Genomic DNA, 21,148 nt, shown 5'->3' with positions numbered 1-21,148 from the left:
TAAAACGCTACGTGTTAACGGCGATGCAAACAACGACACGCAACGTTCAGAATGCGAGGTGTTGGATGGTGTTGAAATAGCAGCAAGCGATATGTGCTTATTCTTTACCGCTGCTTCTCCCAGGTGCTCTGCACGCGTGAGACCAGAGATCGGCAGAATTACCTAAGGCCCCACGAACACAACGACCACAAAACAGCAAACCCGCAGTTACAACTGTCAAGGACACGAATCAAGAGTAGATGGGCGGTCCTGGAGTCACTGCAAGACCTCATGAGCCTGGTGTTTTCGTTGTTTAATATAGCAATGATTTATGAATACTCTTAATGTAGCTAACAGTTCAACCCGCCTTCTTCATTAAAGTGGACTGAGCCAATGCAGGAACCTGTGCAGTCTGTTTACATAATCGCACAACGAACCTCATATGAACGCACCTATCGTGGGTCCACCAATAACTCTAAGCAGAAGAACAGCACGCGCGCTGTCATGTGCATAGGCTAGATACTTAATAGCTTAATGTGAATTCCTGTAGCTCGAAAAAATTAGGTTTCTTCAAGCCTTTTTTTCTTCTGATTCAGGATCGGGAAAGCATCGTGAGCATAGCCCCAAGATTCGATGTTGCACAAGCGGTCTCGGCCAGGTTCTCGGAGCTGATGTCAAAGTCAACAAAATTCGGCAATGAAATAAATAAATGTGCGCATGGTGCACGTATAATCTCTCTGTTAGTATGTATGTGTGATCATGCCTACTTACTTCACTATAGCATGTTATTGCACTGTTTGGCAAATATCTCGATTGAACCAGCTTAGTCATACACGCCTGATTGGTTCTTTTTATGTTATTCGCTATGCGTTGGCAGTCTATATCCTGCTCCGTGATTCTGTACTCAATTTATTTCTTATGTTCCTTATATTGCACTCGTGCCTGTTGAACCCCTACTGATCAAAGAACGCAAGTTGTCAGTGTCATGCCCACCTTTATTTATTGTTACGGCACTTGCGTTTGTGGCAACAATATCGCTCACGGGCGCAGCATCTTATCTGCCGTTCTCAGCAAAAGCCTTTCCATTGCCATGTACAATATTAGTCTTAATATTCTAGAATATTTGTAGCTACCATTATTTCATCTATTCTATGCGTGCATCGTGAATGTCAATCCTGTGACGAATATACGCAAGCATCGTGTGTACGGGCATGAATATTTTAGCATTGAGTCACGCTTAGATATGGATCACATGCAGGAGGCCTGATATCCGCACGTGCGACACCAGATCAAACTTTTCCTGGCTGTGAGGAGCACTATCGGCGAGATGGGCCTCTGGCAAAACATGTAGCCTACATGATGGGCCGCTTTCACAACAGGACGCCTACGGTATGTGCCTATGAAGAGTTGGCCGATATAAGGCATCGTTGAAATGTGGAGCAAATTTCATTGAGTTTCCGGCTTGCATGTGCGCCAGTTTTCTCTTTTTTTATTACCCAGACTACGAATAGGTAATATTTGTAATGCTTACAGTGCCATGCCTAGAATGTCGCTGATAGTAGCGTTGATGCACGAAGCTGAAAAAAAAAGATAGAAAAAGAAACAGAAAACAATTTTTACAGTCGGGCCTGCGGTATATGCGCCGTAAAACTTTAAAAAGCGTTGCCACCGCTAGCTAACGTACGACATAGCACCACCTGGAGGAAATGATTTTCTGGGCGAGTTATTCTGGCGGTGTCAACTCATTATTTACTGCCGCGCATAGAAGGGCTGATGTTTCCAGCAGCGAGCGCATGCCATGTGTTCCCGCGATGCCATCCTCGAAATGTTTGTAGGATTTCGAAGCAAGATAGTTTTTTTTGTAGTTGAAACTTTGGCGCAAGGTAAATATTTATAATGAACATGAGTAATTCAACTATATTCTCCGATAAGCTCTTAGGAAAATTTCATTGACGCATATTAAGATAATAACGCTGCGGCACGTGCTGCAATTGCGCCATTGAAGCCAAAGCTGAAAGCGCGCACAAAAAGCAGGAATTGTGATGTTATCGCACAAACAACGAGATATTCGCCTTGAAACTTGCGAGAAAATGATTCGACTTCCCCATATCATCTTCCATAAAGCCTTCCTTGGCAGTGCGAAACAACCTACGTGGAACAACGATGTACTTAGGGGCTTATCGGCCGGATAGCGAAATATATCATACTGGCTAGACTGACCGTTGACCACTGTCGAAAAGCGCCAAAAATCACTGAGGCAAGACGGCCTAAGCAAGAAAACATAGATCAGACGGAATGTTTTAATGGTAATGATGAGATGGGTGATTTCTGTTATTCGTGCTGCGAGCGACAGCCCGCTTATGCTTCAAAATCACCTTTCACACTCTTTTACTCACTGCGTAGAAAGTTAGCCCTTTCCGCGTTGCTTTACGTGAACGACTAGCTCATTGTGTTATTCGATAACGATGGTTTTTTCCCGGAGTTTTAGTTGATACTGCCTTAACTTTTCATCATCATATCTCTCCAGTCTGCAAAAAATTTCTACGGTAGGCGTGCCGCCCTTAAAGCTCGAACTATTTAATTCAAGGTAGTAACCACTTTATATTAGGCGTTATCCACTGCCATATCACTTATTTCATTCCAAGTCGGGGTCATTCGCATTCTGTTCACCCTTGTCACCATGAAACTGGAAAACAAGCTCTTCGCATCATTACTTTCGCGCTCGGAGAGTCCCCTCTTTGTTCACCCTAATGACGTACGTTATCCTGTGTATAGAAAGGGCAATATGTTCTTTTAAAGTCTCCACCGCATTTTTTTTAAAACGTATGGCAGAACTGATGCTTTTCAATACAAATTACACTCATTCTGCTTCCATCACAACTTGCGTTTACAGATTATTTATAGTAATTACTGCTGAGCAACTCTTTTTGTCCTGCAATATTTTTCTGGCGCGGCCTTTTAAATTATTTAAAAGGAATAGCTTGTTGGAATTGTTTCAAAGAAAGTTGGAAATATTCTCTGTTTAGTTATAATTACCCACACCTTAATTTTTCCTATTTCTGATTGACCTCTTTTTAACGTATTCCTTGATTAGTCGCAAAGTTCTGCTTTCTATAGTTTACTTGCACAGACGTTCCAGCACACAGTGAATCATCTTGTGGCGGCCTTCCATATTTCATGGATCTGTATTTTGATTTAGATTCTCTAAATAACTTTAAGTTATCCGCATATGTATATGTCCTGGCTGCATGTACCTGGCGTGGTGACGATTGTCCTCTCGTCTGTTTGTTTGCTAGTTATTTAAGGAGAACAAAGAAATAACTCCATGCATATTTTTGCAGGTGAAGAAGCGGAGAAATAAGACGTGCCAATAATCGATTTTTTTATGGGCGAGTACAGCAGTAATTGTGCGGACTGAACGTGGAAACTTAAATGATCCGACGTCATGTTTTTTTTTTTTTGAGGAGAAAACCAATTCCCGTTGCTATAGCACGGTACTTTGATGCTGCCGTTTAGCCTGTACGAGTTTCCCTTAGCGTTTACCAGCTGTAATTAGCAGCGAGCGGTAGTACTCTGGATCGTTCAGTGTCGACGGGTTCGTTCAGTCACGTTTGACGCATCAACGTGGCGTTACCTTGACCCACGGCTCATACCGATGAGAAAATGGTGGTATCATTAATGCACACAGCGAACGGCGGCGCCGCGCGGTCTGACGAAACTAACGCGATGGTGGAATCATACTTTCCATATACAGTATCGGCGGCCTTTGAAATGTTTTCAGAATACAGCAGCGGTAGATTGAACATAGAACGTGTGAACAGGGATAGGCTGATACCACCGCTCTAGCCAGGACAAGGGGATGTTTGTACCCTGTAATGTTAATTGCCATCTGTAAGAAACCGGAGAAAATTCAGGACACTTTTTCTGGGGTGCAGGGACTCAGTGTTCATTGAGAGGTCTACAATGGGCCATTAAGAAAAAATTCGCTATAACAACCTTTTGGAATCAATTTTTTTACCTTTGAAGAGACCGCAGGCGTGTCATATGACATGGTGATGTTACTCTGTATGCACAGCGTGTGGTAAACACCAAATGGCGGTGCGTAATGAAGACGATCACGCAAACGGGCCAGTGAATATTTGAAACATCTTGTTCATTCGCGAAATATACAAAGCGCTCAGGGACCACCACAGTGGTTTACCAACTTCAACAGCTTGCAACCACTATGCATTGGTATAAAACAAATTCATAGACAAGGTACACCCGCACGTTAGATTATACTGTGTTCTTTTGTCCAGAATTCGGGCGGAGATTCCTGTGAAGTGTGTATGTGTCGTTATGAAAGAAAAACGAAGAAAAAAAAAGAAAACATATGTCATTGCTCAAGCTGTTGACTAAGGCGTTGCAGTGGTACGCACAGGGGGTGGGGTTCAATCCCGGCGGCGGCCGCATTCCGACGGGGCAGAATGCGAAAAGCTCGCGCCCCGTGCCGGCATTAGGTACGCTTCAGTGATTCCAGGAGGCCAAAATTATTCCAGAGTCCTCCACTGCGGTGTGCCACTATCAGATCGTTCTTTGGCTCGTAAACAATTCTTCAAGCGAAGCTTGTGTTTGCTCAAGTTTTGTAGCGTTGTAGTCACGCAAAAACTCACGTGTGGCGCGTACGCGCATTGCATATGCGTATGAGCCAGGGACAAGAAAGAAATAAATAAAGAAAGAGGAACAAAAAAAAGGAAGAAAACGAAGGAAGAAAGAAAGAGCAGGTGGGGGAAAGCTGCGCCGGCGCCGGATCACGTGAGGTGCGCAAACAATCAGTGTCGTTTGCTGTGTCGCGAGGAGGGAATGGAAAGGAAATGGGGTTGGCGCGCGCTCCGTCGGGCTTCGGTCTCCTCAGATCAGTTTCGGCGACGGTTGGCAAGGCCCCGCGTGGTGCATTCCGCCATGGAGGAGGCTGCCTGAGGAACGGCGCTGCGAATTCTCTCGGGAAAGGGATCGTCGTCGATGTGCCGATTCTACCGTGAGCGCTTCCGAAGCCGAGGCGAAACGTCAGTGAAGAGCCGCAGACCCGAGTTGCGGGAGCGCTATGTTGAGGCCAAACGTAAGCGAAGAGCCGCTGACCCCGAGTTGCGGGACGCGATGTTGAGGCCAAACGTCAAGTGTCGTCTTGATCCCCCGAACGCGCCAACGATGGCACGCTCGGCAACGCTACCGCCAACTTCCACGGGGCGACGGTAAGGTTTCAACGCGAGTTCTCAACCAGAACTTCGGATCCAGCTGCAGTGCGTGTGACTTTGCGGTTGGATAGAGAGAGACAAAACTTATTCAGTCCATGATGGGGTCTGGGGGCAGCGGGGGTCGGGAGACTAACCCTCAGTCCTCCTCTTCTCAGACTGCGGAGAGTCCTCGCTTTCTGGCGGCGTCTTCGGCCATCAGGATGGCCCAGAGCTGCTCTCTGCATTCAAGATGAGCAGCAGTCTCCCCTGTTCGGCCGTAGTTATGATGCATGTAGTGTTAATGCGGTAGGTGTTGGTGGGTGAAGCTTTCGGGCATGCCCAGATGATTTGACCGAGGTCAGCGCGGGCCTCGCAGGCTTTGCAGAGTGGGGAGTATGCATCGGGGTAAATGCGGTGGAACAGCACGGGGTTTGGGAAAGTTCGCGTCTGAAGTAGTCGCCAAGTGGTGCATTGAGATTTATTTCAGTGTTTTGGGTGCTGGGGAGCGTAACCGCTTTCTGTGATAGTGCAGAAGCATTTCACTGAATGTGACCATTCGGTAGTGCTCGTGACCGCGTTGCAGAACAGAGGGCTCGTCAGAATAGGAAGACGCAGGAGAAGGATGATGCGCCTGGTCTGCGAGAGCTCGGGCGGCATCGTGGGTGGCTTCGTTTCTAGCCAACCAGGTGCCCAGATGATCTGGACGCGCCGTCGCCTTGAGGGGGAGTGCCGCAGAGTATTTCCTGGCGAGGGTTGAGGGTCAGGCCAGAGTCTGGGCATTGACCTCCCCACGTAGGCTTGTATAGCTCCGATTTCTGTGGGAGCAACCAAGGCCCTGGTTCGACGTATGCACAACCTCGTTGATGGCTGCTGCAGCGGTGTCTTGGATGTCCCTTTCGCTGCCCCGTGACCCACAGGGTGATGTGCGCGTAGAGGCTATACTTGAGGTTGGGGAGGGTAGCTAATGCAGGCGGTAATCCGAGCAGGGCCTCGTTAAAAAGAAAAGGGGACAGAACCAATCCTTGTGGCGTACCTTTGCTGCCGAGGTGAACAATTGACCACTGCAACCCTCCGATGGTTGAGGTGTCGTCCGACCTGTAAGGAAATCCTTGACGCACTTATATCTTGGGTGTCTAACCTGCAGTTGTGCTAGTTGGGCGAGTATGGTCTCATGCGTGACGTTATCTGAAATCTTCCTTAGGTCAATCGCCAAGATGGCTCTCGTGTCCAGCCTGGAGCTTTTATCGTCGTCGAGATTTGGTGGTTGAGCTGAATCATGATACATTGAGTAGAAAGTTTAGCACGGAAGTGAACCATGGTATTGGGGAAGAGATCGTTGTCGTCCATATGTTTGTGTAAGCTGTGAGGATGATGTGTTCGAGGACCTTCCCGCGACATGAAGTAAGAGAAATGGGGCGAAGGCTTTCGAGTAGGAGGCGATTCCAGGGTTTGGGAATCATAATGATTTTGCTTCTTTTCATTGTGAGGGGTGTGGTCCAGTTTCCCAGTACGCGTTAAAATAAGCCGTGAGGGCTATTAGAGAGTCTTCATCTTGTTTGCAAAGCATTTTATTAGTAACCGCATCAGGCCCTGGGGCCGAGTTAGGGCGGAGTGCCAGGATGGCTGCACGTACTTTTGCAGATTGTATGGGTGCGTGCAGATGCTCATTAACGCTGCTAGTGCACGCTGGAGCGGGTGTAGAAGGTTGAGGTCCTACGTAGCGGTCTATCAGCTCTTGAAGAATCTGTGCGTCCGTGCCCGGATGGGTGTAGATAATCTTTTGCAAGTGTGTGCTGTGTGTTCTTGCTGTTCGCAGGATCGAGGAAACACGAAGGATATCGTACTTTTTTGTTAGGTTTGGTGGCCCGCTCCATGCTGTGCATGTACTGTTCCAATTTTCACGAGTAATTGTGCATAGTCTTCGATATGAAGACAAGCGTGGCAATGCGGTTTCTGAGCTTTCGGTTGAGATTGTTGCGTTTGTATGTGCGTTGCAGACTGGCGAGGGCTTCCCACATATGCAATGACATGCTATCTGCCTTCCGCAAGTTGGCTTCCTGTGGCACAAATTTAGTGGCTTCGCTCACGTCTTGCTGCAAGGATGCGACCCAATCTTCCAAAGGGGGTGGGTACCGAAAGAGAGGTGATGGCTCTAACCTACCAGAAACGTCCAGTCTGTGATGCGGATTTGACGACCCTTGGGCTTTTGCGGGCCTGCTCGGACTGTGAATTAGATTATATAGGTCAATGCCCAAGTTTGTCTTGTGTGTTGATCCAGTCTGCCGTGTGGTATTCGTGTTAGAATTAAGGTTTGGAATAGTATTCTGCTAACACTTTTTCCCACACGAGTGGGACGCGTTGGATCCGTGACAAGAGTAACCAGGTTCTGCCCGTCAAGTCATAGTTGTCTTCCTTTGGGTGTCCACCGGTATCCTAATGCCACCGCAGGGGCTTTGAGTCCCCTACAATGAACAGGGGGCTCATCTGGCTACTTGATCTGCTTTGTGGAGAGTCGTAGAAACCTATGTTGTTGTTGAGGCTGCTGTATTCACTGAGGAGAAGAGGGCTCTGTGCGTGCGCCTTGCAGACGGGATATCTCCAGGAGACATGTGGGCTGCTGTATGAATGCCATCTGGTGCTCTATAACCGGATGTTTCGCTTCTATAGTCGGGTGCAACTTTAGAAGACAGGAGGAGGCCCCGCCCAGTTGACCGAAGCGCAGCAGCCAATTCCTCCGCGACTAAGAAATAGTCCCGCTGAAAAAAATTGTGACTGCTTCTAAAACGCGTATTTGTCGGTATAAATAAGATTTGTGTATCTTGACGAGTGGTTTAAACTATCATGATGGAAATGCTACCGCACATGCCGGATCGCGAGAGAAAAATAACTCCGTGCCTTCTACAACGCTGTGCGTCGTCTGCTACAGAGCAAGATCGACGGCACCGGGCGTAGCAGTCGCTGGCTTAATAGCATAAGATTCATATATACTTTTTGTGTGTTTGCACAACCTTATTTTTTTAATGTGTAGGGCTTGTTTTTAATTTTTATTTTTTTATTTTTTTTTTCGCGGTTGCGAACCTGCGATCTCGTGAGTTCGCGAACGATCGCGCACGGCATTCCGTGCCAGTTTTCCGCCATGGAACCCAGCGAGGTGACATCGGAACGCGATCCTTTGTTGCCGAACGAGCCTTGTGTCGCCTCGATGACCACACCACCAAGGAGCCTAGGCAAGAACAAGAGCGGCCACATCCTGAACAGCGATTCACGCAACATGATCTTCCACTGCTACACGTTTTGGCGTAACAGCCAGCCTGAACGCAGCGTGGAGGACACGAGCAAGTTTGTCGCCGACATGCTTGGTGTAAGCGAAAGGACTGTGTTCAGGGTGAGGCAGGAAGTTAAAGCTTCGCATTTTTCGGGTGGCAAACTGACGACGCCCTCGCGAAAGCGCCCACGCAATACAGAGAAGAGGAGACGCAGCGCGAAGTTTGACAGCTTCACGTTGTGTGCGCTGAGATCATGTGTGCACGATTTCTTTCGCCGCAACGAGATACCGACGGCCGAGAAGGTAACTACCGAGTTCTCGGAGCGTATGGAACTACCATCACTAAGGCGGTGTATTGTGCGTCGCCTGCTTGCCGAGGTCGGCTTCAAGCACGAAAAGCCGCAACTCGCTGCTTATCGACCTGGATGACATCACCGATTGGCGGAATCGCTACCTCCGTGACGTGGAGCGCTACCGGGCGGAAGGCCGAAAGATCTTCTACCTGGACGAGACATGGGTGACGGCGGGACACAGTCGGTCGATCGTGTGGACAGACACCGTGGTGCAGAAGCGCGGACGCCTGTTCGCTCGAGCAAATGGCCTGACGACGGGTCTAAAACAACCTTCTGGGAAAGGTCAGCGCCTGATCGTGACGCACATCGGCAGCGACGATGGTTTCGTCGACGGCTGCTTAGATATATTCCGAGGCCAAAAGACAGGCGACTACCACGAGGAAATGGACGGCAATCGCTTTGAGGGCTGGTTCAATGACGTTCTGCAGAAGTTGCCAGCTGGTAGCGTCATTGTTTTAGACAATGCACCTTATCATAGCCGGCGAGAAGAGAAATTGCCAACGACGGCCTGGAAGAAGGAAAAGATACAGGAGTGGCTCACGAGCATGAACATCACCTACGGTGAAAGGATGATAAAGAAGCAGCTGATTGAGCTGGTGGCATCTGTAAAGTCACGCTTTCTGAGCTACATCGTAGACAACACAGCTGTAAGGGCCGGTTGCATTGTACTCAGGCTCCCGCCGTACCACTGCGAATTTAATCCCATTGAGCTTGTGTGGGCCAAGGTCAAAAATGGCATCGCTGCGGACAACAGAGACTTCAAGCTGTCCACGGTCGACGTCATCTTGGGGGAGAAAATCAAGCAGGTAACGGCGGAAGACTGGAGGAAGAGCATTCAGCATGTGATGGACTTGGAGGCAAAGTTCAGACTTGACACGTCTGGGAGGGAGCACATTCAACCCATCATCATCCAGCTGGGTGAAGATGACACTGAAGAAAGTGACTCCGACTGCGAGCTGTCTGGCATTGAGCCACTCGACGAAGCATAAACGCTTCTTATTAACAAAAGAACAGCCCTTATTAGGGCTACCAAAATTTTGCCGGTGGGTTCGCAACAGCCAACCATCCATTCCGTGACCTCTCAAATAAATAAGCAGTTCCATTTATGGCATATTCCTTATAATAGAAGCTCAATTCTAATAAGCAACGTCCTGCACACATTGCGCTCGATTTAAGTAGTGGCATAGAAACACATTTAAATGCTGGCATATCTGAATTGAAACACTATTGTTAACCCTTATTATCGTTGGTGGGCTCAAAATGCTCATTCGGGCAGCCATTCATGTGGTTGCATTGTTTATTTTGTTATCTGGCTCACACAGTAAAGCGATTAAGAGAACAAATATAAGACATCATTAGCTTAGTGAGGCCCAAAATGCTCATTCAGGCAGCCACCGTCGAGTTTGACGCGCCCCATAGTGAAATTAGTCGGAGCACGCTTTATGGCTCCGTTAGCACTCTGCACTGTAAATTGAAGTGTTGTCATAGCCAATTTTCAATTTATTAATCTGACTCGAGCAAGTAATGCGAATGCAAGCACAATTATTAACGTGATTAACCTTGCTAGCATTTTTTGTCATATTTACATACCGGAAAAATGCTCAGTAAGGTTGAACGTGTTTTGTTCACTTTGTTCATTACAAGCCGTAGGCAAAGTGAAGGACAGATTCAGACAGTGATATTGGGGAAGTAATAAATGGTGAAAGTTGCAAAAGCTCTCACAGCACTGCTTTGCTGGACTCCATTCACTAGAAAACTGCATTTGTAATGATGAAAGCCTCTTGACAGGAAATGATACCCCACTGCACAATGTTATATATGTGTACCACTAGATGTGACGGGCAGCAACACCATCTGTTTATTAAGACTGAATGCAACAACATAGCAAGGTGCTGTTTCACAATGTGGCACCTTTTCATGTGCACTTCTGGTAAGCTACCGTATGCACTGATGCATAAACACATTAACAGGGGAAAGAGACGAAGTAACTGTGGAAGCCACGTGATGCTTTTAACATTTTGCATCTGTCAATGTTTCTGTTGTCACAGCTGATAGAACTTTCTTTGGTGCAAGTTATTATTAACGTTGCAGCAACAGCACAAGAAGCAAGGTCAGAATAGTAGGAGAAAACAAAGCAAGGTGGCAGACTGAGGAGGCAAGGTAGACAAGAGAGAATGGCTTTAATGACATCGAAGAGGCCAGCCCTGCTATTTACAGGACTTGGTGCTTTGAATGAGACGAGTTAATGGAATTGTCGAAAGTCGTGGCTGCAGCATGCTTACAAGAACAAATGCAAAAATAAAAGGATAGAAATAGGAACAAATACATACACGCACGGAAGAACTAACATATTCACGCACAAGAACACAAACGCGAGCGCGAAAACTAAAATATAAAATACAAAAAAGGGCAAAATAACAAATATACACAAACACACAAGAAAACACGCACACACATTTAACGCAGACGCGAGTAGAACTATTAGAAGTCAGTTCACAAGCAGCTGTGCCTACTTTGTCGTACTTTTTTTTAATGTACACATTGGCTCTGTTGCCTTCACTGTCATAAGAAGTTTTTAGTAGAGACATATCACGACAAAGCGCAAAGCTGTGTTGTGGGAAAGCAAGTCGAGCGCTGACAGCACAGCTTATGCGCGATTGTGTCACAGCAGGCTTTCTACAGCTGGCGCGTGCAGTGAGCGAAGCCACACAGCGACGCGAATTCATGCCAAGCTCCCTTGCAACGGCACCAGTGTATCAGTCATAATTTTATATTAGCATTCAGGCTGACATTAAGGAAACAAACACTGCTTCCAAACGCCTGACAGTTAACAATCCAATGACATTCGCTCAAGCAGCGCGTGTTAGTCACTGATTGTTAGCATTGGTGGAAAGCAATCAATCGACGGTGCTACACAACACTCGAACGACGCTCCTAGACGCTCGGCTATCTTATCACACTGCTGCCAACGATCGGTCGTTTGCACGCTGAGCTGGCAGCAACGAATCTTTGCGTTGGAGGTTGCTTTCACAAATCTTTTCTGTTGAGAAACTCGCAGGTTGCTTTCATCCGCGCACGCTTTTCTCATTTATCCTGATAATGGTTTTGCTCCATCACTTCACCACGTCCGACGAGAAACGCAGGGACACAGTACAAAAACAAACTCGCCGCTCACAGCAGGTACCAGACTTTGGCGAACTCTCCTCGTCGTAACTTCACTTATGAGCAAATCAAAACACCACGGAACAAACACGTACAATGTTTGTTTGCAGCGGTATGCCGCCGCGGGATCTTGTTTCCACACGAAGCGCGGCGCAGCGCCACTGATGTTCGCTGTAATCTTTCTGCGCCGGCTCACGGCTCAGAACGAACGCACGCGGCACAAATTGTGCATCGTAAGCTCACAATAATATTTCCGGCATGACAGACCACTCTGACGAAGGGAGACGCACAGAGCTGACGCGACCCGGCCCAGTTCGAAGCGAGGGCGGCCATGTTAGGCATGTTCTCCGTCGGCGGGGACACCGGCCGTCCGGCTCATGACGTCACCTGAAGTGCGCACCTATTGGTGCTGGCTCGTATGCATCCGCCTTTGAGGGGCAAATGCCGCTGTCTTCTAAAGTTGTATCCGAGTATAGGGTTCTTCGATGCGTGCGCCACCCTCCGCCGCCGTGGAGGATGGAGTCATTCTGTGAAGGGGTGAATGCCGCCTTTCGACCGGCGGCCGCCATTGCGCTCCCCACGCATCGTCGCGGCTGGTTGAGTGAGACACGTGTACGGCGTCATCTAGGGCAAAATGCCCGGGTGCTGTGTGACACAGTGCACAAACCATTCGCGAAATGGCTGGAAGATGTTCAGATTTCCGAAGATCCGAAGAGGCGACTCCAATGGCTGGTAAAGATCAGGCGCGACACGTGGCAACCCACGGACCGTTGCTGTTTGTGCAGCGTAAGTTATGGCCTTTCTGTGTTTGGGGAGTTAAAGCTGTCTAACACGGGCACTTTTGATCGCGATCAAGCCTTATCCGGATCGAATTTCTCGATCGTGATCAGCATCCTTGCGCAAGCTGTAGAAGGAAGGCGATCATTGTTGAGAAATCGGACACCGATCGGGCTTAATCGCAATCACCAGTGCACCTTGTGTAATAGTCGTTCATTTTCACGCTATTTCCCGTACCGTTTGTCCGTCTTGTAGTCTTGATATCTGGCATGTAAACGTGCGTGTTTAACTAGTTCGTTTCTGGATAGCACAACATGCGCAGTTCTTAAACGCTTGTTGTGCATGAGCTGCAAGTGCGTAAAGATCTGCGCCTACGTTATGCGCTTTTAAATGCGAAGCATTACTTAGCGAACTTCGGCAACTTTGAGCTTATCTATCTATCTATCTATCTATCTATCTATCTATCTATCTATCTATCTATCTATCTATCTATCTATCTATCTATCTAGCTAGCTATCTAGCTAGCTAGCTAGCTGCCTACGACTTTGTGCTCTCCTGGCCGTTTCGTTAATGGGATGTATACGAAAATTGGTATGCCACGACATGACTGCATGACGAACATAAATGACAGGTCATAACATGAAAATCAAGACATGCATGTCATGAGCGGCATTATTTACGTGCGACGGTCTTGGTGCTCTCCTAGCCATTTCGTTAATGCGATGTATGCTAAAATTGCTATGGCACAACATGACCGCATGAAGAACATAAATGACAGGTCATAACATGAAAATCATGACATGCATGTCATGAGCGGCATGATTTACGTGTCACGGTCTTGGTGCTCCCCTGGCCATTTCGTTCACGGGATGTATACCAAAATTTCTATGGCACAACATGAGTTCATGACGAACGTAAATGACAGGCCATAACATTAAAATCATGGCATGCGTGTCATGAGCGGCATGTGTTTACATGCCACAGTCTTGGTGCTCTTGCGGCCGTTTCGTTAACTTCATATGTACCAAAATCGGTATAGCGGGACAACAATGCAGATCCATTTTACGTTCCTGATGCGTGCTTCCTTGACTCCCATTTCCTTTATTCCCACTGCACGTGGGATCTGCCATTTTTTTTTTTTTGCTACCGGAGCCTTGAACGATTTGCTTTTGTGCGTAGTGGAAAGAGCGTGTCCATGGCGCTTGTAGAACGCAAGTTGAGCTCCAAACTTGCCTTTCATGCGATGACATACGGAGCGAGTTGACGTGTTTTCCCGGCGTTGGTATTCTTATGCCACTAACTCGGACAGTACTTGGTGCACGTGCCTGTTTTGTGTGTGTGTCTGCGCGTGCGCCTATGTGACGAGGCGCATGACCCTGCACGACGCAAAGGTGATTCCCCGCTGTAGGGACATTTTGAAGAAAGTGCCTTTGAGCAGAACCGGGCGGACGGCAGGAAAAAATTGATGCCGAATGCTGCGCCAACAACCTTTTCGTTCAGAGGTAGGAAGCCACATATTTTCGCATTAACGAAAGCTTGCGAGGCTTGCTTCCTAATCTACTTCCAATGTTATTCAAATTTACGCTAAGCGATGTTATGACCGGCTTTCTTTAATCACATAATGCAATCAACCAAGCAGTTCTTTGGAGACAGAAAGAAATGTACATTACAAAAAAAATGCTCTTACCACTTCTGGTCAATGAAATCGCTCGTTCCCTCCATTTTTATAGGGAGGTGAACCAACCGTACCTGCCATCCAGAAGCGTATCACTGACAATTTTGCATTTCATTTAGTTTTATTTTTATGCGTAGTGAAGCTCACAACATGTTCGTTCATAATAAAAGAATCTGCCAGCTGATATGCAACATCTGTGGTTTATTTTTCCTTTAGCGATGCCTAAGCACAGGAAGCCGCCAAGAGAAAGACTTTTACCACAAGTGGCGCCTGCGACAGTGGAGGAGAAGTCTACACTGCACAATCAACAAGTGCATCTCGTACCTCAACGACAGCACTTCAACACCAACATGTCAACGACATGGCTGCTATGCAACAAACAGCACATCAAGAATCGCAGCCACTGCCGAGTGATGACACCGAGATGTCTCAAGCTCAGATGAGCAACTTACCTAGCCCAAGTTCCATGGCAGAAACTTCAGTTCCTGCGAGAGATGATTCTCTGCAAGTTGCCGGCCCACTTCGCGCAACCCATGTTAAATTGTTGGAAGAGAAATGCAGCAACAGGTCATGTGTTGAAGTGGATACACAGCTACAGGACATGAAGGGAAAGTACGCGAAACTTCGTGAAGTTCATAGCAAGGCAAGTGCTAAAACTAAGTCAATTAAAAAGAAGCTTCAGAATTTGGAATATACCAGTGGGATTTAAAGTTTAAAAACTAAAGTTTCTGAATGAAGACCAAATGCGAGCCTTATCATGGAACAGCAACCGAAGTGCCACCTGGTCATCAAAAACAATTTAGCAAGCCCTTCAAATAAAGTTCGCGAGTGGAACATCAGGCTATGAAACCCTTATAAAACTTGGATATCCTGTGCCTTCCAACAGGACTCTTGTTCGTCGCCTTCAAGGGCTCAAGTTTCTGCCTAGGATATTACTGCAGTGATTTACGTGCTCAGAGCAAAAGCAGAGGGCATAGAAGACGTTGAAAGAGATTGCATGCTTTATCTCGACGAAATGGAAATTGCCCACTGGTATGAGCTCGACCATGCTGAAGACGTCGTGTTTGGAGGAAAAACACTCCCAGCAGAACCTGATGAACCTGCCTGTCATTGCTTGGTGTTTATGGTCGGAGGATTGATCACAAGGTGGAAACAGGTTATTGCATACCATTTCACTGGAAGCTCTGTCGACGGCTGTCTGCTGAAGAGTTTTGCGCTAGAAATTGTTAAGATTTGCGCAGATATTTCTCTGAAAGTGCTTGTGGTGACCTCCGACATGGGAGCTTCCAACAGAGGGATGTGGCGCGAGTTTGGCTTTTCTAGTCACAGGAATTCTAACACGGTGTGCTCAGTCCCTCATCCTGTACTTGAGGGAAAGGAGCTCTTTTTCACTACAGATGCCGCACACGTGATAAAAAATATGCGAGGTCAGCTTTTGAACTTTATTGATTTTACACTGAGCGATGCAACTGTCTGCCACCTTGTTTTACCCTCAAGCAAAGTGAAACTCGGGCACGTGCGTGCTATCGTAGAGTATGACTCCGAAAATGAGCGGAAAATTGCACCCAAACTATCAGAAGTGCACATCAGCAAAGGCCACTTCACCAAAATGAAGGTCGGCATAGCGGTGCAATTTTTATAAGAATCTACAGATGCCATTCGTTGCCTAATTAGAGAGAAAGTGCTCGAACCAGAAGCTAAAAATACAGCATGGTTCCTGGAGCTCATCGCTAAGTGGTACAAACTGATGTCCTCACGACATCCGTCTGTCGCATTTAGTTGTCGAGACATGGCAAAGGACCACGCAGCCCTGGACACGTTGCGCTTGGGATTGGAAACCATACAAGGCATGCAGATGGGCAGCACATCACAGTAGCAGCTCTCACAAGCAGGCCTCATGATTGCAACGACAGTGGTCCTTCGTTTGCAAGATGTTTTGCTTAAAACGGATGATTACAAGTTCTTCTTAACTGGGAGACTTCTGTAGGACTGCCTGGAGAATCTTTTTTCTGTTGTGCACCAAAGCAAACCCGTTCCAAACGCGTACGACATGAAATGCGCTTTAAATCTCGTGTGTGTAAGTCAATTTTTGCACACGCCAGCGACCTCGAGTTATCGGACAGATGATTCTGAGTATCTGGCTGGCATGATTTCACAAGGAACACGAGTGTGGCGGAGATGTTGAAGAGGAAGTCGATGATGCAGAAATTCTTTTCATTGAAGCACTGACTTCAATTGAGTGCAGCGTTGTGCACCTTATTGGTGGATCTCTTATGAAAGGAATTTTGAAAATAACGGACTGCCAGCAGTGCAGAGCTGCAATGCAGGGCTCGGCGAGCCATGAGCATGCATATTTACCTGCATTGAAAGAGTATGCTCAAGATGGTAGTGACTTGTGTTATTCGAGCGGTGAGGTTGTGAGCTCGCTCATATCCTGTGAAGAACACTTCAAGGAGAGCACATCCTGGACAGAAAACCTGTTCACCCTGAAGTCCCCCCTAAAATCTGTGACAGAATATTTAATCAAGAGGGCCAAGTGCACTCTAAAGACGTGTCAGTGGCATATGGGCTCTCTGGAAAACATGTTGATATCAAGTTATGCACGAGTAAGGCTACGCATTCACCTGCGTCAGCTCGTAGCCGCGAGAATCAGTGGGAGTGGAAGCAAGACATGCGCTGCAGTTAATTTGCAGCGAGTTGTAGCGCTTGTTCTTGAAAAAATTCTCAACCAAATAAACAATCTACGACATGAGAAAACGCTATGTATTGCAGTGGCGCACCGACCGGGGGGGGGGGGGGCGTTCGGGGGTTATAACCTCCCCCCCCCCCCTTTTGTTTAACCCCTTTTCTTTCCTTGCGCATTTGAGTGCTGCAACTAAGATGTAAGACGCGAAATCGTCTGCACACTCGCAAAAAGCGCATTTTTTTGACACTTTCCCGTGAAGACATTGAAATTAGTGCTGTTTAGATGGTATTGACAAACTGTCAACCCCCCCCCCCCCCCTGGCAGAGATCCTGGGTGCGCTACTGATATATTGAATGCATTTTCTTTCCTCTACGTTGAGAAGCCGTGTGGCGCCGCTTTATTTTAAAGATATCGATGACCGGCCGCTTTATAACAATTACCGGTTTACCCTATATTGCTGCGGAAAACATGCTCAACAAGGTTTCATAGTCAATGTCGGCATGAGAGCCATGATTTAATGCCACAAAATCCATCTGTAGAGCAACAAATCATCTGACATGTGTTCAACAATTTTTACCCAACTGCACATTTGCAGGACGGTAAACGAAATAAAAAAATTCCGAATACCCTGCGTTGCAGCATACAGTCCGTAAATGGGGTAGCTGATGACTGATGCGAAGACACGAATGTTTTTTTTTACAATTTTGTTGAAGGCACAAAACAGAGACACAATGAAATCCGTTGGGACTCGTGTGTGTGTGTTTCGCACGCTTAACCAATATACAGCCCAACAAGATCCTATCTTAAGGCGGCGGTCCCACTCCGGTGGCATGAGCACCCCGTTTTCAATACTTTTGGAGCAACCGTGGCGGCTCTTCTACTTGGGAGATAAAGTTGTCGTATATACCATAACAAATCTGAATTCTTGTAATTCCAACTATATATAATATAAGGAAATTTATTGTGATTTAGAAATAAATGTTCAAGAACAAGCATAAGATAGATGGTTTTTGCGAACTGTGTCTCAGTTGTGGACGTATTTAGAAGAAACTACCGCACGTACTGCATTGCGGCTTGCTCTGTAGCTTTAGGACACATTTATCTATTTCCTAGACGCAGCAAAATAATTTTTAATTCTTAATTTTTGGATAATCTGCCTTTGAAGATAGCCAAATATCGCAATCTTCGGTTGTAAACAGCCCGACAACTACATGATCAAGGAAGCTAAATTTTCGATATAGTAGAGCTCAAGCAATATCCATTTAGGACGCAAAATTTCATTTATGTACCTTTATTAGTTTTAAACCGCAGCTTCGTAGCTTTAGTACCTTCCCGCAAAAATGGGCAGAAGTAGAACCAGAATTCTAAATATTGCTTAATTTCGGTCGCATTATTAGGAAAACTAATAAAGGTAAATGAATGACATTTTGCATCCTAAATGTAAACCGCTTGAGCTCAACTTTGTCAAAATTTGGCGTCCTTGATCGTGTAGTTGTCGGGCTGTTTACAACAGAAGATTGCAATATTTCGCAATTTTCAAAAACAAATGATTCAAAAAGTAAAAATTCAACAATATTTTGCTGCCTCTAGGAACTAGATAAATATGCCCTAAAGCTACAGAGCAAGCCGCAATGCAATACGTGCGGTAGTTTCTTCTAAATATGGTCACAACTTAGACACAGTTCGCAAAAATCATGTATCTGGTGCTTGTTATTGAACGTTTATTTGTAAATCACATTAATAAATTTCCTTACATTATATATAGTTGGAATCTAGAAGAACTAAGCTTTTTATGGTATATACGACAACTTTATATCCTAAGCAGAAGAGCCGCCACGACTGCTCCAAAAGTACTGAAAACCGGTGGCTCGTGCCGCCGGAGTGGGACCGCCACCTTAAGGTGTTTATGCAGCTGGCTTGGATGGTAGCCTTCCGCTGCCAGCGAGACCGGCTGCAAAATCCGCTCTAAAAATAAAGATTACAGAATGTAAATCGGAGACCTTCACGCTGCCTATGCGAAAACTTTGTGTTTTCGTCATATCGTTAAAGTACCACATGTTTTACATAACGAACTGTACGTGCAGCTGCGCAAATTACCGCTTGCTGCGTGTCCTGGCTATAGGCTGCCTGCGGAGAGGGCATCGTAATGGCGGACGACGTAGCAGACGACGCAGTTGTCTCCACCCTCCACGGCGGCGGAGGGGGGTGCACGCATCGAGGAACCCTACTCAGCTCAACGGAGCAAGGGATCGCTGAGCTAAAACTCCTTCCTTTCGCGAAGAGTTTCGCTGCCGTCTCCGCTCAACCGCTCGTTCCGCTGGCCCGTAAAGCCGCTGAAATATAACTCTCTAATGTGATCGATGTATAGGAGAAACAAGAGTGGCCCTAATAGGCATCCTAGCTGCTCTCCTGAATGGAGTTCGCGATTATTCGATACAGTATTTTTTTACTCTGTACGCTGACAATGTGACAAACTTGCTTCAATCCAATCGAGCACTTGCTTACTGATTCCTGTATTGCGATGTTTACAAAGCAGTTAACGGGGGGGGGGGGGGGGGGGCATGTCGACTGACATCGCACACTCAATGCATAAATTGTCGATTCGCTGAGTTCCATCCAGAGCAATACAAAAATCACGACCTGTCACAATCGACTGTGCAACAGTAGAAAGACTGGACCTGATTCCACGCTGAAAGGGACAAACTCAATCATTTTCTAGAATTTTGCAGGTATGATTTGCTATTATGCGTTCAAAGAACTTCCAGCACACATATGTAGAAGATACAGGTCTGCTCTGCAGTTATTCAATAGCATTCAGTTGCTACTCCTAAATATCTGAACCACAAATGCTGGGGCAACAAGCAACAGATTAAGAATTGTTGAAACAGTGTAGTCAGATAATAGGACAACACTGCGCAGCGTCACAAGAGTGCAGTTGTCACACCATCAGGTCCGGCAGATTTTTATGTGTCTAACAAGAGTAGATTATTAAATATTCCTTGCTAATAGTGGTGCCAATAGCTCCAGTTAAGCACTGAGATTAAGAAGCTATCTGTTATTCTTCGAAATCATCGGGATGACTAGTGAACATTGACTAGAAATACTGACTGAACCTGTCAACAGTTTCATTCTCTTCCATTATGATTTGCGTTCCATCTTATATCTGCTTGAATCCCGCACGCTTATATTCGATGAAAAACCAGAAGTTTCTTGGTGAGCACTTTGCAACGCGAGTTACTGTTTTATTAAAAAGGTTTGCTTAGATTGTGGTAACTGTACCTTAAAGTACCTTTTAGCACTTGAAATTACAGTTACAAGAGCTTTTCTTTACCGCAGTCTTTTTACTTTATGTTTCAAGTGAATAATGTTCTTGTTTATCCGCGGGTTACGCCAATTTCTTCTTTTAGGACGTCTAGGCACCAAATGTTGAACACAATGGTAAGAATTTCTTTAAAGCGTTTCCGCAGTTATTCAACATATAATTATTACGACACGCTCTCAATATCCTCAAGTTACATTTCTAAATAGTCAAGAATGGATGTATCACCTGCGTGGGCACTGTCTTGAACATACGCATTGAGATAAGGTTTTGTTTGTACACCGGTATAACGCATCCCATCCATAAAATGAATTCGGTGGCTTTGTATGCCATCTTTGACTAATATGGTATGATCATCCACTTTATTTGACATGAAAAGCAAGTTCAACAGTGACTGCGATGTACGAGTAACTCTTGTGTGTTCTTTTACAATTGGTCTCAGCTTATGAGAAAGCATGTCTTCTAGCAGTATGATGTCCCTAGCAGTCTCTCCATGAGTAAAGGATTGAAAGGAGTCCGAATTATTATGAGCCAAGTTGAAGTCACCAACCATTATTGGTCGTGTATTAGGGGCGAAGCTCCTTATAGCGGCACCCGTTCCGTCGCCGTCGTCGTAGTAGTAGTGTGTAACCAGTAGTGTGTAACCAGTCTGAGAAAAATGAGAAAAAAATTCCGAAGTTGTGTCCGTAGCGCGGAATCGAACCAGGGACCACTCGCTT

The sequence above is a fragment of the Dermacentor silvarum genome, chromosome 5, assembly GCF_013339745.2.
Source record: "Dermacentor silvarum isolate Dsil-2018 chromosome 5, BIME_Dsil_1.4, whole genome shotgun sequence".
NCBI lineage: Eukaryota > Metazoa > Arthropoda > Arachnida > Ixodida > Ixodidae > Dermacentor > Dermacentor silvarum.
Note: the sequence above shows the minus strand (reverse complement) of the source record.